Genomic DNA, 17,474 nt, shown 5'->3' on the forward strand with positions numbered 1-17,474 from the left:
TGTGAGACAGAGATGAGAATGAGAATAAAGATATTTTTATTACGTTCGCCTTAGTTTGAAATTCATAATCCTGAAATTCTCTGAACAATGGACTTAAACTACAGTCAGTGGTTCAAGAGGAACAGATTCCTCACATTAGCCTCTTGGTGTGTGGTGCCAAAAGGTCAAAAACATTGAATACGATTTAAATGTGTAAGTTGAGATTCTGTACAGAAACCACACATCTTGAAGTGGTGTGAGAAATGACCACAAGCCCTTTTAACACTAGTTTCTGTCACAAAGCAAATCTTCTCTAACACCAATCTCCTGATTATATTTTGCTATTCCACTAGTTAAAAATGTAAGGGAGGAAACCGCATCCTCTTACAGCCTGAATATTCTCTGTTCTGCTCTCAAGGGACCTTTACATATTAGGCTTTGGACACCTAATTTTGTTCCCTTATTTTGGGATGCTACAAAATTGAGAAATAAATCATAATATTATTTATTTTCTTGTAGCAAATGCTTTCTTAATCTATTTCTTTCACACACATATATAAAGAATATATCCCACATTTACGCTCTGTTTCTGTATGTGCATAAAATTGCCACAAATAAAATGAGAGTCACAGTTTACTCTTCGTATCTGATAAGAAAAAAAAAGTTTTAAGTCTTTTTATGGAGTGATAAAATAGAACACAAATTTTATAATTTATGGTTCACAGGATGCAACGATTGATATTATATAGAAATTTAATCAGTCTTGCAGAGCTCACAGACATATCACAGTAGGAGGTTCTTTTGACATTTCATGGAGAACTAGGCAAGATGAGGTACAATATGTGTGCATATTCCAGCATGTTATGTATTTTCTTCAGCTTTCATCCTTTCAGGAGTTGTTGTCATCTTGAAGGAATAGTTCCTTTAAAAAGTTCTAAATACATGAAAGACTGAAGCTGCAACTTTTGTTTGAAGTAAAACAGAGCTAGAAACACCTCCAGAGGTAGCCAGATTTTTTCCTGATATGGACTTCACAAAACTGAGACACATCTTTAACACCTTTTCTGTACCTCTTGAAATCTGTCAGGTATACAGCACCTGGCTGTAGTCACATAATCTGGCTATAACCCTAATGTCATGTAGAGTTATGACTGGGAACATTTTTCCACAAAGTCCATCAAGGGTGTAGGAATAAAAAGTCAACTCAAACTCATGGACCCTTACTTACCCACCCACAGCTACTGCATTTCGAAATTCCCAGCAACCAAGAACTGAGCCTCAAGAGGGGAATATAAAACTATTATTTCCATTCTAAATTTTAATATTCATATTTGCAGTATGTTGTTTTATGTAATGAACAGACAGTGCCATAATTTTACTTCATCTAGCAGTATTCCATTATTCTTAATTGAAACAATTTTGCCTCCGAAACAAGTTTATGTCAGAGTGCCATAATTACATTTATGACCATTCAGTAAACCTACTTACACACTATTATGATATTAGTGCTTGTTGGACTGAACATCTGAAGCCTCAGATACTTTATCATAAAGCTGTGATTATGGCTGTTATCCCAGAAGTTCTCTTTAGGAATGTAGGCAGCTATGTAAACCTTTTCATAAATGTTATCTGATGCATTATTAAATATTTTGTGCTGCTATTATCAAATTGTTAACTTTGTTAATTTTTCTGATTCTCTACCATTATTTCTCACACCCCAATGTTGTGACTTAAATATACAACACACAGTACTCACTTTTTCGGTGGAATCAAATTCCATCTTCAGAGAGCTACCTTAGGAAAAATCTTAAAGATAAATAGAAAACACTAGAAATAGCTCAAAATTATATATCTGGCCAGATAACATGCAACCAGCTTAATACAATGCTCTACTATATTATTAGGTGACAATCTTTCCTGAGATTATGCAGCAGGAACAAGAATCACAGCCATAAATGACTTTGAGTGCAGCTAGATGAAACATTTTTTTAAGATGTCTTTTCCCAGTAAAAATATGCAGCATTTGTTTCTTTGTTTTACTTCAAGCAAAACTATGTTGTCTTAAATTACATGTAGAAAAACTATCAACCCAGTAAAGAGTCCAACTACAGTAAACTAATGGTTAATGAGTGAGGATGGGTTACCATTGACGGATGGCTGGCTGGACAGGTTTCCATTTTTATCTGCTTTGTCCCCATGGCAGGAAGGACAATGACATTCTTGAAACATCTGGAGAATGTCCATGGTTTAAAGCCTTGGATATTAAGATAAACCCACATGAATTTTTTGTAAACAGAAATAGCTGAGCAGCTGTTCAGTAAGTGATCTTCCTATGTGTGGAGCAGAGACTGGACAGAGACGGACAAAATGGACACGTGGGAGCAAGAGATGAAAAGAATCACCCCAAGATGAACAGCCACCTCTGTGAGGCAGAACCCTGAGATAATAAACTGGTAGCAAAGTAGGATATACAATTTCCTTATTGCATAACCTCCTGATCATTGAAGCTTCCTGTACAAAACCAAACCCAAAAATATTTGTGTTGTAAAATTCTGGGTTAAGTAATAGAGAAGAAAGATTTACTCTTGAGAATTCAAAAGTAAAAGTATTGATGCTTCCTTATATTCATGGATTAGATAGCTTCGTCCTTTTATATCCTGCCAACTACTGTAAGCTTATTTGATTTCAGACAATCAAGAAAATTCCATTCCAAAAGATTCTGGAATTTTTCTTTTTTTTAAACTTTTGTTTTGTTTCAATGTAATTCAAAACTATGGTAACAAACAACCTATTTAAAAATGGAAATCAGTCATCATCTTAGGAGTCTAAAGTAAAGAAAGGCTAATTTTTTTCAAGCTAACCTGTGCCATGGTAAGATATCAACTCATTTCAAAAGTTTTGTGTGGCCTACAAAAGTCAATCTATGACTTCTGTGAACAAATTTTTTATTTACCATTGTTAGACCTGGGAAGTTGCAATTTGGGTTTACATGTCAGTATTTGTCAGCAAAGCACAAAACTTCATCTGGAGAAATAGAGCATGAAATCACTTTCTCACCCTGCTCCTGTGCATCATACCTAACAACACTGAAACTTAAAAAAAAAAATCCACACCACTACTAAAGTGGTGTAAAAATAAGTTGTCAGATTATTTTCTCAACTCAAAATCAAATCCAGAAGTACACACACTTCCGTTGGCAGCTAGAAATCTGAACACTTCAATGCAATTGCTGCTTTACCTTTACCTTTTCTTTTCCATAATTAAAAACAAGTGCTAAAAGAACCTCTAAAAATGAGACATATAATGCTTGTTTAAATCCTATACAGTTATGATAACATAGTAATGAATAGAGACAAATTTCAATTGTCTCAGGATGCATAGCCAATTATTAGTGAGAAACATTGTTGAGTATTAAAGACTTAAATGCATAAAAATGCTATCTGGATTCTGAGAAAACAGGGCTAAGCAAAGCCAACAGTCCTACAAAGTTCATCAGGAGGTTCATGTAGGCTTCCAGAATAAGAATACAGTACTGTTCCTCTTTCTACAACTTTAACATCAGCAGAGCTTCTTCAAATTAGGCATCTTTCACTTCTTTTAGAACCTCACTTGTAATGGGGCACAGCATAAGTGAGCACATGATGAAAATGTGCTGTATATAATGCAGAAGTTTCATTTATGAAAAGAGTTATTCATAAGGCTTTTGGTTTAAAACATCAGGTATACAAGAAAAATAAAAAATGAAAAGTAATGTTTTGGACCAACTTGCTTAAGCAGCTCAAAGACTATTTCAGGTTTGAGGGTTTTTTTATTTACCAAAACCCTCTTACAACTCATAATTCTCCATTTTCACTTTCATCTCAACCTAGGTCTCATCCTTCTCCACTTTTATCTCAGCCTCAACTCTCATTTCTAGTTCAGTCTCACCTTTGTATGGAAATCGGGAAGCAAAAGGACCTTCCTAAGTACTCTTCCTCTCCCAGGCTGTGAAACTGTTATCATTAACCTTCAGAGGATATGAGTCTGACATCCCAAAGGCATCCCTGATATTGGTCTGCAATTAGAGGTGAGAAGTGCGAGTGAAGGGCGAATGGGAGTGACCTTGCTGATCTGGCAAGATGCATGTGTACCAAGAGAAGACCTATCTTAGCTTACTCCCTTATGTGAACATCACAATGTATGGAAAAATCACAGTTCAATCCAATCTTGCTCCTTCTTATTCAGGGCTTCAGATCAACTCCGTGGTGTTTTATAAAAAAAAAACCTGAGAAGAAAAAAAAACCCCAGCAACAATAAAACCTAACCAGTGAAGAAATCTAACTACTTGAAGAAATCTAGTGCACTTAAAGGAGATCTAAACTCTTATGTAGTATAGGAGCCGCTTAAAGGTTTTCACAATTCTAGGAAGTTTTTTTTCATGTAAACAAAAGGAAAAGTCTCAGACCAAGGCTCCTATCACCCTATCAGAAACTAGCACAATTAAAAGTATAAATTTAAATTACCAGGTATGTGTTGGAGGAGTGGAAACAAAAAAATCAGTTAAAGCTTCTTCATTTGTAGCTGCTTACTCAGGCCTTCTTTGGCTGGCACAGTTGATTAAGGGAATGATTTATCAGTCAAATGACAGCTCTGTTCTTGTCTGCTGCTTTCTGTTCAAGCTTCCTCTGTCCTGTCTTTATCCTTTAATCCTTTGCTTCTTCTCTGTTTACCCCCCTCTGTCTTTTTTGTTATTATTGAAGGGAAAAAAGAGAAAGTAGGTTTTAACCTCTACTCCATGTTTCCCTCAAGTTAGAGGGAAATGGTTGTCAAAAAGGGATAGAGACTGGATACTGTGGTTAGCTGACAATTCTTGTCATCTGCTCCAGAGATAGAGCCATAATTGTGATTGCCTATTGCCAAGAAGAAGGGTATAAAATTGTGGGTCTTACTTCCCTGATGCCTTTTTCATCCTTGAACAGACTGCTTTAGTCGCCAAGGTTCTCAGGCTGGACCCATCCTGAATATTTAATTCATGTTTACAGAGGAAAGTTGTCTCGCAGTTGTAAACAGAACTAATATTTTTGTGGGGATTTGAAAGTTAAGGTGTTCACAAATTGCTGCAAATCCCTACCGTAACTTGGAAGTTGTACATTTTGAAGGAGATGAAAAGATAAACATAGGAGGAGTTGATAAGACAAAATTCAGTCTCCTTGCGTTGGATCATTAAGCACAATTAGTTGCACCACCCTCGTTACAAGGCAATAAGAGTAAGCACTACTGGTGTGATAGAAGACAGTACATCATTGATAACCAATCAATATTCAGCTTACTACTACCTGTAAATGCAAGCAATATGTTTCTTTTAAACATGTCTGGAAAGTGGCTCCCAGGATACCTTTAGAGAATGTGTGCTTTTTGAACTAATTAATCACTGGATGTCATCACTGCTCCACTCCACTGCATATGAAACAGGAGTTCTCTGGCACTTAAAAATCTTAGGCAGAAGGAGGTTCAAGTAAAACAGTTTAAGAGAAATATAACTTCAGTGGAAGAGAGATTACCAGGAGTTAATTCCAAATGAAAATGGGCAATTTATCAGTGTAGTTTTTGTATTATGGAGGAGTTTCCTTCATTATTTGCATTATTTTCATGCATAACAACTGAGAAGTTTTTCCTTTTTTCCCTTTTAGTAATATATTGAGTGAATGGTCTTCAGGGAAAGAGGACTTGATAGACACGTATCACAGGAACAAAGGCTGTTCAAGCTCTCTGCCAATGTACATTGGCCCTAAGATCCTTGCCAATACAGTGTTTTATAGTGAAGAAAGACAACATTTTTTTTCCAAATATGGGTCTTTTTTGTCATATGTACAAACAGAAGTAGGACACCAAAGCATGAATTTTCACTAGTGACCCTAAGGCAGAATATGAACCGAGGTCTCCAAAGGGGAAAGGCTAATGCACTAACCTACTGCAGCACCAAGTCCCCTTCACTTTCCAATTATCACGGAACCTCTCCTACTGCTGTGACATTCTCCCTGCCACATAGGTCAAAAAGTGAGTTACTGCCAAAAGTGATTCATCTATCAGCTGGCTCAGGAATTCTATAGAATAAAATGACTGGTGCTTTTCCCGAGTATGGTTGCAATACTACAAATTTACTTTCAGGCTTTTTATATCTGAAATCATGACTGCTTTTTCATTCATACAGTATCATGTCATATCAGATTTAGAGACATCTTGTAAGAGGGAAAAACCTCAGTGATATATCTTTTAAAACAAAGACCTCTGCTCAAATAGCTTTATTTCTAATGCATAAAATGATGTATAAGAGGTCTGTTTTTAAATACGTAGCCATATTACAAATGTGATCCAAATATATTTTTGGTTTTATTCTAGCACACATTTTAATTATGAAAAAAGTAAGCTGCTTATGAACTCAGAAGAGTAACATATACTTAAAACTCAAAATGACATGATAGGTTTTTTTTCCTAACTTTCCTGTATCCTGCACCTTATAAAAATAGATATCAAGTGACCCTATGCAACAATTCACAAGCATAGCTTATTTGTACAAAATCCTCAACATTCATGCCCTGATTAAAATCATATTTTCAAACTTAGCAGATTTACTCTAATGTTGAAAAGTCATTTCCCCAAATACTCTTTCAATAGTATGAGATTTCTCTTCCTTGAAGGATTTAATAATTTAGTACTGCAGATTAAACAACACTGAGTGCTTTCAACCTGTGAACCCTTTTTCCTCTCTTTTTAAGGTTATTGGCTTCATTTTGCCTCAAATTGTCACACAAGCTTACTAAAGATGCTAAATATTTATGAAGTTCTTGGCCTCAATGGTATGAATCAGTGAGTACAAAATTAGATATTTAACAGATTAATCAAAGTCTCCATTTTATACCAACAGTTAGCTGCAGTTATTTTGGTGTTTAAAGACTTTCCTTTCTCCTAAACTTTCCAGCTCCATTCTTGTTGCAAGCCCAGGCAAAAAAAAAAAAACCAAAAACCCACAACCTTACACAATTTCACAGTACTTTAATACAGTTGTTCATTCTGACTGTTTTGTAAATGAGGTCTGTAAGTCAGGATCCTCCACTAAAACTTTGCCTCTAACTTCAAAAAATTCCACCCAGGGCTTTGCCAGCTTCATTGATCCTACTGCAGTTGTATCAGTGCTGTGTCATCACTTCCTTGCCCATCTTTTGCATTTGCTTCACGCAGACATAGCGTGTATAAAACAACTGTTAGAAGAGTGTTCACTTGTTTTTTTCCTAAATATTTGTTCAAAACCAAATCCTGTAAATTTGCAAGGTATTGGTCATATAAACCAATTTTATGTTGTACAACTTTACCTTTATAAGAGATTCTTAAGGTAAACCATTTGCTAATATCTGATCTTCAGACATCAAGCTAATAACTAATGAAATGTTGCTAAAAGAAAACACCTAGCAGAATGCTTACGAATTTTTACTTCATTAAAAATCATGGCATATTATTGACTTTTAACAGATTTACTAGAAAAATTCTAATTAGAAAGTTTCAATAATGAAACTGAGATAGAATTTTCCCTTTCTTTATGGAACCCATCCTTCAAAAACTGTGAATTAAACAAGCCTCTGAACAAAAGAAACAAGATCATAGTTTATTATTACTATCAGAGAATAAAAATAAATGCACTTTCTCATATTCAAAATATAATTTAGTATGAGAGTCTCAAGCAAAACTTCAGAATTTAGTTGTCCTTTATAATTATTGCTCTTGAACCAAAATTATTCTTACATTATCATTCAATAGCATTTTCCTACACTCTATATATAACTTTCAGCCATTTACTTTTATTTAATGGCCTCATACTATGTAATGTTGGTACATCAATCTTTAAATTACAGTATTTTTAAGGAAACCTTAATTTTCTGTATTATATGTGTTGTTTACATATATTAATCAAAACTTCGCTGCAAACACTGATTCACAACAGAAAGAAAAGGAATGATTACATGGACTAAAATATCATAGCAAAGACCCGAGATGCCATTTCCTTAAAAAGAATTTAAAAATTCACCACCTCTTGCCTTAAAATAGACAATTCTAATGTTTTGGTCTCTGAAAAAGTATGCTGTAATTAGCTAGTACTACATAGTAAAATGATTTTTTAAAGAAGTTCCAAAAGCTACTTTTTTTTAATCAGCTAAAATATGTAGATAATATGTTGTTCTGATTGCCTATAATATTTAGTCTTCATCAGCTGCAAAAAGATTTTCTGTGATTTAAAATACCTAGAATTTCAGCTAACATCATGGAGTTTCTTTGGAAGAAGGAAAACATTTTAAAATAGCAATTACCACCATAATTGCAAATAGCTGAAAGTTTTCGAATTTTTGATGGTCTGATTCTAGACTTGATTTGCAACATCATTTTTGATTGCATTCCTCTGTGAATCTTCTTGTTGACATCCAGGTTTTTGTTGTGTTTCTTTTTTTTTATTATCGGCATTGGTAGAAACTGTCATCTAAAAACTGGGGAAACAGTAGGTCAAAAGAATCAGGAAGGGTGAATGTAAAGATTAAGAATTAAAGGTGTTTGTGAGTTTTTCACATGGGTAACCCATCTTCTATCAAAATGCCTGTAAAATATATTCCAAAGGGTTCTTCTAAGCAGATTTTATAAAGGAATTACTCTACAAAATATTTTTAGTTGGAATGATTTTATAAGAAAATATAAATAATTGCCCTAATAGATTCCTTTTAACTGCTATTCTTTATTTCATTTCACTTCAAAAGCTAAAGTACAAAACAACCGGATCACCAGCTCAGTCTCCCTCCTATCTCCTTCTAATTCAACTGAACACAGTCTCCCTCAGGCTGAAGGGAATATTCTTAGTCCTAAATACATACTCTATGTCCATACATAACTTTTCTTCGATCAGGTTTTCAGAAAATCTAATTGCTTGGTACCATCAATTGTATTGATGAGAACCATAGCAATTACAATTGGCAGAAGCAGGTCTGTGAAAGGTTTCATACTATTTTGAAAGGTCTTCTGTATCACTAATGGCATGCAGTTTGGAAAACCCCTTCTTACTTTATAGTACTTTATACATGTTTTTTTACTTCTCAGAGAGGGTAACTACTGATGGAATGCTGTATGATACATGACTACACATGGAAAAATCTTTAACTGTGGTAGTCTTAAGTTGCTGCTTAACACTGATTGATACACACAGTCTAAAAGAAGCCATTCAGAAAGTGCAGCCAAAATGTGGATGATTAGGTGAATCATTTACTTCCATCCATCAGAATCATAAAGAATGGTGGACAACACAGATATGAATCAGTTATTAAACATAATGAGTAAAATACATTATAAGTAAAGCTATGTAACAGTTCAGCAGGAACAACTATTTTCAGTGTTCATAATATGGATTATAAAACAGTATCAATATACACATATAGTTTACACTATATTTTACAATATTTCAGTATTTAATAACCATAAAAAGACTGAGGAAAATCATAGAATGACTAAGGGCATGTCAAAGACAAAGCTGAAAGTGTTTTGAGATGCACAGTCTGATGAGTCATCTTTCATGACTGGCTAGATTCTAAAAAATATCCTTTCATTCTCCTTTTTAAATTCTATTTTTTCAAGCACATTCACATTTTTGTGTATTTGCCCTTCAGATACTGCAGGATTGTCTGATGGAATAAGAGAAAAATGGCATCTTCCAGAAAGTGAAGTTTCAATGTCAATTTGTTAATTATTTTCCTTCTTCGTTTTGTAAAATTTCATGTGAGTGCAATTCAAAAGGTGAGGTAACTTTTTTAATTGCCTTACCTTCAAGTTTGTAGGCTGCATGTGATGTATTGAAAATCAGTTCTTAGTTTACCCTTACCTTCAAGGACGGTAACTTAGAATTTTTTAAGTCTGCATTCGTAAATTTGAACAAACAGTTCTGCTCTCAGTTATATTTTGTAACTGCATTTAGTATTTGTCCAAAACCCATAACTAATAAAAACAAAGAGATGGAGAATATCCCACCTGTTTTGAAAGTAAGGCCATTATGAGCCAGATATGGTAATTATTATCTTCAGGGTTATGAAATGTACTGAGCATATGGCAATTTACATTTACTTAATTACGTGTAGACTTAATTAATTGGTAGGTTTACCTGTATATTTACTAACATTTGCTCTCCTTTAAAAAAAAAAAGCATGTTAACTGTTAGCATTAGAGCACAATAGAAATATGTTCTTTGATAGGAAAAAACATATTACAAAACCCTAGTAATGCATGCTTCTTACTACTACATATATTTCTAAAAATTCAAAGGAGCGGCTTAAGAGACCTAAATAGTTTACCACCTAGTGGTGGTTGTTTATGGAAGGACTTTCAAGGATAAGACATTTTCTAAACTGTCGATCTTAAATGACTGAAAATAGGTATTTTAAAATTGGGTTGGGGTAAAATGCCCAGAACATAGGCTCTTAGTGGAGTGTGCTGCCCCTTACCAATTTATTTTGGCAGAAATAAAAGATCACTCACCAAAAGGTTGAAAAAAACCCATTAACTATGCCTAAACTCACAGGAGTTATATAAAAGTGGCAACCTTTCCTATAAAAAGAGCTTATATATTTGTACCAGTTTCACTAGTTACAACTTAATGAAACAGGAGTAATATGCATGTTTAAGGATCGCTAAACTGGATAATTCTATATGTGCTCATGAACAGATCACTACTTGCTATTTTTTTTTACAAAGTGGAAATAATAAAGAAGTCATCTTTTCCAGCAACATTTCCAGTGAACCACAAATAAGATTTTCTCCTGCTTTATTCATTCATAAAAAGCTTATAAACTTTACCTGAAAGCATGCTGCAATTGTACATGATTTGCCTTTTCTACTATCCTATGTCTACCTGGTTTTCAGTCTTTTCCTCTTTTGTTTTCATAATTTTATATAGGCTTATTGTTGTATATATGAATATAAAGGATCTAGTAAAATGGGGTCCAAATGGTAGTGCAAGGTTCATACTAGATAATGACAGTAACATGACATGACTAGATAATACCAGTAACATGACAGAGCCCTCACTCTAAACTGCTAATTCCTGTTTTCCCTGAAAAAGGTGCACTGTATCAACTTTAATAACGTGAGAGATGCTTTCCGTTAGTAAACGCTCACCATGGACAACTATATACAATTAATTCACCAACCAATTACAAAACTGGGCAATTTTCCAACTCCTTTACCTGCAGACCGAACCAGTGACACAGTCTTCTGGGTTCTCTTCATGAAGCAGATCTTCTTAACAACGCCTCACATGTGCAGTAAGGCAACTGAAATCCTTTCATTTTAATAACATCCAATCTGCCTGTCAAATCAAATTATTGTCTCAGTGACAAGTAATAAAGACAGCTTGAACACACTGTGAGTCAGGAGTAATAATTGATCTCTTGAATACTTTTTCCCATGCTATGAACCTTGTGCTTCAAAGGAGCGTATCCCAACTATACTTCAGAACGCTCAGGCACAGCCACTTCAAAGCCCGGTGACGGCAATATAGTCATGCTATAAAAAAGACCAGTTCATATCAGTTTCCTCAGAATTCCACACCAATATACTTTATTAATGTGATTAAATCACATGCTTTACGATGCAAATGTGTAAGTGAATTTGTATTTGGGTTAAAAACAGTTTGGATGCAGTCACAGTTTCAAGAGGGTAGACTTCCCTTCAAATAGCCCAAATAGGAAATGTTCACATCACCTTTTGACCTTCCCAAAAAACTTCCTTCTGTTTTCATGATGGAAATAGTCATTCCATTTTAAAACCTTTTCTATGAGATATCATAGATGTTGGCATAGGTATTTTTATATGTACATTTCAATAAAGGAAATTTCATGTCTAAGCTTCTGAAAATATTAGCCCCTATAATCTCTTTTCATGTTTTCTTCCAAAAGTTGTTTCTTTTCCTGAAATACTTAAGGAGTTTATAATGTGATTTGTAATTTTCTTCTATAAATTACATCTCTTCTCAGACATGAATGTGAAAGACACAGAAATTAGTATTCTTTATTACTGAGCTGTTTCTTTCCATCATAGAAGGAGAAAGATACATTGTTTGCCAAAAGCCAACATTAAAAATAGTTTAAATGTGAGGCCTATAGTAAGGGAAAGGCTTCCTGGCAGGTTTGTAAAAAAAAAAAAAATCTTCCAGGGTGAATTATTTCTTTGCTGGTCTTTAGCACAGAATAGCATAGGTTCTGAACAGTCTCCCTGCATAGTCACTCCTGTCCTTCCCAGACAAAAATGAGTCTGAGATCAATTATTTTTTTTTTTAATAGTTAAGAATAAGATGAACCTTAAAAATGCGGCAAAATCAAGAGGAGTTTGTAGTGGAACGGAATCCTGTGCAGCTTTCTGTAGGCAGTATTACAAATCAAATAAGAAAAGATATTTTTCTACCTAAATAACAAAACAGAGATCCACTCTCATCTCTATCACATCTAATGTGCACAGTGGACCATTCGTAAGTAAAGCAGTCAAGATTGTTCTTATGCTAAATAAAAAAGTAATTTAAAGTGATAATTTATATCAGCAAGCATATTTAGATAAAATAAAAGCGAAAGAATAAGATTTACAAACCGAGTGAGGCATCTGAAGTGGGACTTTGATCGAATACTGGTATGTAAAGCGAAGACATAAAAAGACATACATAAACACATAAGCGTTTATCACTAATATTCCCAAGTTGCCTAGCGTTCTGCTTCTGCACATGTCCAAAACTACACCAGATAAATCAAGGCTGAGGGGTTCGATGCCTAAACCTGACTGAGATTCTCAGACTAAGCGGTTCCCTGATGTATCTTCGCTGGAGCATACAAGCTCCCTTACCATGCATTGCAGAGAGCCTTGGCACCTGACCCGCTGTGATACAGCTTCCCACTCAAGTTCTCCATGTATTAAACTTGGAGTATGCAACACGGAGACTCACATAATCTCAGTTCTTTTACAGCTCCAACTCCCTGAATAAACTCTTACGCACACATATTCAATACAACCCTAAAAGCTTTCTACACAGCAGTCTTGGGAGATTCTCTTTAAAGTAGCAGACTGTGAGTTATAGCATTTGCACTCATTAATACCAGCCGTTAATTTCTAGATGTGTTTATTGATGTGCTATTATCAACATATCCTACATTCATAGACAATAAAAATAGCATTTAGGTGTAATGGGAACAGCATATTTACAGGATATGAATTAACTATGGAGGAAAAAAAAAATACTATTGCTGACACAATTCCTCAACACTTACCACCTCAAAAGGCACTATCAACTGGCATACATATGCAAACAAGTTCAAACAGATTTCACATTGCTAATATGGAACTAGTTTATCCCACAAATAAACAGTGTCCCCTGCTGTGATGAAAGGAGACATGCCCAACATACTAAAGTTATGCTGAACAGAGAAAGAGATTTTAGGAAAAAGACCCTGTTGTTATAAAAGTACAATGCTAAAACATGCTCTCCACAGCACCAATGACTACCGATGAAAGCAATATAGCCTTCATATTTAACTGCAACCTCAATTTGATATTGAAAAAAAGTGCAGAAGAAGAAGGAACCAGTGTCATATACCGAAAATTATATTATTTGCTGATGAAGGCAATTATCATAAGTCCAACAACCAGGATTTTCATAACCAGCTTCAGTCATTTCATAATATACAAATCTGCAACTTGGCTACAAGTATGTATCCCTGACATACAAACAGAAATAACTTCAGCTCTTTCTGCTGAATTAAAGGTTGATGTAAACATTAATAAACATTGTGGTTAAGGAGATGTGTTGAAAGTTCAGCTGATAGTGTACATCAACCAAACATCACTAGAAAACATTTTATGGGCAGACAGGCAAAAAATAATTCGAGATTTCAAAATATCATCCTATCAAAATAATCAGAAAAAAAAGACTTGATTTACTCAATAAACTATGAAAAATTCATATACCTATATTCAGTAATTTCAGAACACTCCACATGCTTTTATATTGATTTTGCATTTTTTAGTACAAATTAACTAATCGTTATTACCAGAAGTTTTTTAAAAGGACACTTTGAAAAAACTTTTCATTTTTAAAAATTTCAATTATCTAATGGCAAAAATGTCAAGACTTCATTTTTCAAATTAAATTAGGGATCTTCTACTATTGACCAATGCCACTTCTAATTTCAAAGCACGAATTATTTTTCTTGAAAAATAATTTTGATGGAGAATTCCAAATCAAGTTCTACCATCAGCTCTTCTGAGGTTGAGAATAAATTTTAATTGTATAGCTCAATGTGATAATACTGTCTTTCTTTAAAAAGTTATTAATTTTCATTGAAAAAGGAAGAAAAGTACTAAGCCATAAAGAGCTAACAGTAATATTTTTCAATTTAAAAAATACTTGTTCTATGGTATTATTTTTCCTTTTTTACATTTCAATTTAGAAAAAAAATCTTGAAAAATCAGTATATTTACCACCTCTGTAGAAATTCTACATGCATTAATTTGTGCACACTACACCCTTTGAAAGCATCCAGCTCAAATTTTTCAACTTATTTATATCTGACTTTTTGCTCTTATTCTTGCTATTCTCTGAAGCATTGCTGTTCTTTTGAAGAAAACAGTCGAAACTGAAAAATATGCTCATTATTAAATACCTTAAACATTACATATCTGGATATCTATACAGCATAAGAAGTCAAATAATAAGAAATTTTACAGAAACTATCCTTGAAAACAAATTAATCTAATGAATTAATTGGAGTTAAGTCTCTACATAGATGTGCAAGTTCAAGTAGTTAGAGGAGCATGAGACATAGGAAACAACAGCTCATCTTGCTTTCTTGGGCTTTGTGTTATTGTTACTATTATACATTTTCAGGATTGTGCAGCTTTACCAGTTCTGCTAGTCATATCTGAGTTTTGGGTTTGCCTCAGCAACGCCACTGCACCCATGCGTAACCCTCTTCCCCAGTTCCCTATAAGGGTCTGTTTCTTGCTCCCTGGTGACATCAGTGGTGGCCTCCTTGCCTACGTCAGGTGAGGTTTCTGACTGTTCAGGCAGCACTTGCTGCTCAAGCAGCTGCTCCTGTCTCCTCAGGGAAGGAGGAGTATATTGATTCAGCTAATTCATTTTTAGGATAGTAAATGATTTTAATGGTGGAAAGACTTGTCATGATATGCATGCTCAGTCTGATTGGGGAATGGATCAAGGCCCCATTATCAAAAATAGACTGCTTTCAAGGAAACCTTTTTTTTAAATGGCATGACCCAAATTCACTGTTCAGAAAGTGTGGCTGACAAGGCTCTCCCTTTGTAAGAGCAATGATTTCATTACACTATCACTAAAACAGCTCTGTTTTCATATGAAAAAGAAAAGGGGACATTTGCAGCTTTAAAAAACAACATCAACTAATTGCAGGAAGATCATGCCAGACTAAACCAACAGCTTTCTTTTAATAAGATAACTCATATGCTTGATGAAATATTTATCTGGATTTCAGCAAGGTATTTCATACAACACCACATGAAAAGGTTACTTAAAGTTGAAAATACATAGGCTAGCAGTGAAATTGAAAGGTGGACAAGGAATTGGCTAAAGAAGAAATGGCAATAAGTTGTTCTGAAACGTAGAATACCAGGCTGAAAGATAGTTAACAACCAAGACATAAATTCTGGCACAAAAAGTATTTATAAATTGGGAATGAAATAATTAGGATGGAAAAGTAAGTTAGTTTCTAAAACAAAGTCCAAGAAAAGATTTCTATCAGAAAAAGCAAAAACTTCTAAGATGGAGTCTGCTAAGTTTATGATGCTAATACAAGAAACTCAGAGACCAAGAAGGTCCTTGTTGGTCCTGGGTTTCAAAATTTCTTACCCTTTATATTCTTTTATCAAATTCTGTGACCTTAACCATCAGCATTATCACCACATTTTGTATGTGTCCCGTGCTTTCTGGTGGCACATTTATCTCCTGAATTACCTGTTTTGAATTACCCAAACTAATATTCTTAGGACCTATCACTCATGACCAAAGTGATAAGGTCCCTCAACCTCAAAAGCCCATTTAAGCTATTTTCAGTGAAAAAGTAATCAATGCATTTCTTCACTACCTCTAGCTTGACTGTTGTGCCTTTTCCCCTTTTCTCATTCTTATTAGTTGCCTTTCTCAATTCTTCACCATTTCCTCCCGCTTTTCTGTTTTTTCTTGATATTCATTAACGCTTGTTAACACTGTTTTCCTTAGCAAATATGAGGAATGCCAATAGCAGTGATTCATTCTTTTGCATACATTGCCTGCCAGTTTCACAGTTCAACTTTGCTTTTAGAAATGATCTTGTCTAAACAATGGATATCAATACTTCAGATTTGGGAAAGACTACATAAATCCAAAACATATTTAAGCCTTTCTCCTTTGTCCTTACCAGCTTGAAAAAAAAAATGCACTGAAAAAGAAGTGTAGCACAAAATTAGAGGGCAAATATTCTGGTATTGTTCTTTCCATTTACATATTCTGGGTTTATCTGAAGTTCAGCATGCCTATTTCTGGACTTACTCTATATGGGTAAGACATATATAATCAACTCCCAAACGAAATTTCTTTCCTGCTCTGTGTGCAGGTGTTCTGCAGGCAGCTATTCTGCATGTGAACTAAAAATTAAAAAATATCCTTACCTTTTAGGTGGATCTGTGATAAGCTTCGCTCTGCTGGAAATCGCTCTCATATACATCATGCACAAGCCTTACAGGCTAAGAGACCAGTACCTAATAAAAAATTCAAAGTCACTGCACGTAATAGGTAATGAAGTGCTGGTTCTAGGCAGCAGCACAGGAACTTCAGGTGTTTGCTTAATATTCACTAAGCATATTCCTAAATAGTCCATGCACATTTTTTAAAATTTCTTTCACATCATGCTGCACTTTTTTAGATCCTATAAAAGACACTTGTTCAATAATATCCACTAAGTAGCTGGGCCTGGGGAAAAGGTATCATTTGCACAAAAGAATTAGAAAGACATTTAATAGAAAATGACATTGAATACAGCATCCCAGTAAAATACTATAAGAACTTAGGCAAAGCAAGTTAATGTTTGCATCACTTATATTTCACTTGCAAAGAAGAATTTGAATTACGAATTTAAACATATTTAAAGCCTAAATAGCACAGACAGGAACACATGAACAGGTTAACATGTAATGATCATATACATACATTAAAAAATGTAGTGTAGTTAGTGAGCTTTTGAATTAGTGAAATAACATACATGAATAAAATAAAACACACCTCTTGTTTTTAACAACTAATTTTTTTTTCTCATTCTACATTGCTAGAGTCACTTAGTTTTCACAAATTTTTGCCACCCAGGTTTTGTATACTATCAACCTCTAAAGGAATGGTAAGTACAGAAAATTAAAATATAGGTGGAGAAAGAAGTAAAATTATATAA

General features: G+C 34.3%; 1 protein-coding gene across 10 annotated transcripts in view; it reads right to left on the reverse strand.

Annotated features, from left to right (window-relative positions):
- LOC148053403 (uncharacterized) overlaps positions 1-17,474 on the reverse strand; it is a 200,170-nt gene that overhangs the window by 96,432 nt on the left and 86,264 nt on the right. For 4 of the 10 annotated variants that reach the window (XR_015708436.1, XR_015708430.1, XR_015708431.1 and 1 more), the window contains 2 exons: positions 16,702-16,791; positions 11,226-11,347 (listed from right to left, as the gene is read on the reverse strand). The exons of 2 other annotated variants lie outside the window; for them this stretch is intronic. The gene's annotated coding sequence lies outside the window, so the exon portion shown is untranslated. The remainder of the gene's footprint in view (positions 1-11,225; positions 11,348-16,701; positions 16,792-17,474) is intronic. 4 more of the 10 variants (XR_015708437.1, XR_015708432.1, XR_015708435.1 and 1 more) reach the window with 2 other exon arrangements.

This window comes from Nipponia nippon, unplaced genomic scaffold (assembly GCF_047370975.1).
Source record: "Nipponia nippon isolate SJK-2023a ecotype South Korea unplaced genomic scaffold, ASM4737097v1 scaffold_4, whole genome shotgun sequence".
NCBI lineage: Eukaryota > Metazoa > Chordata > Aves > Pelecaniformes > Threskiornithidae > Nipponia > Nipponia nippon.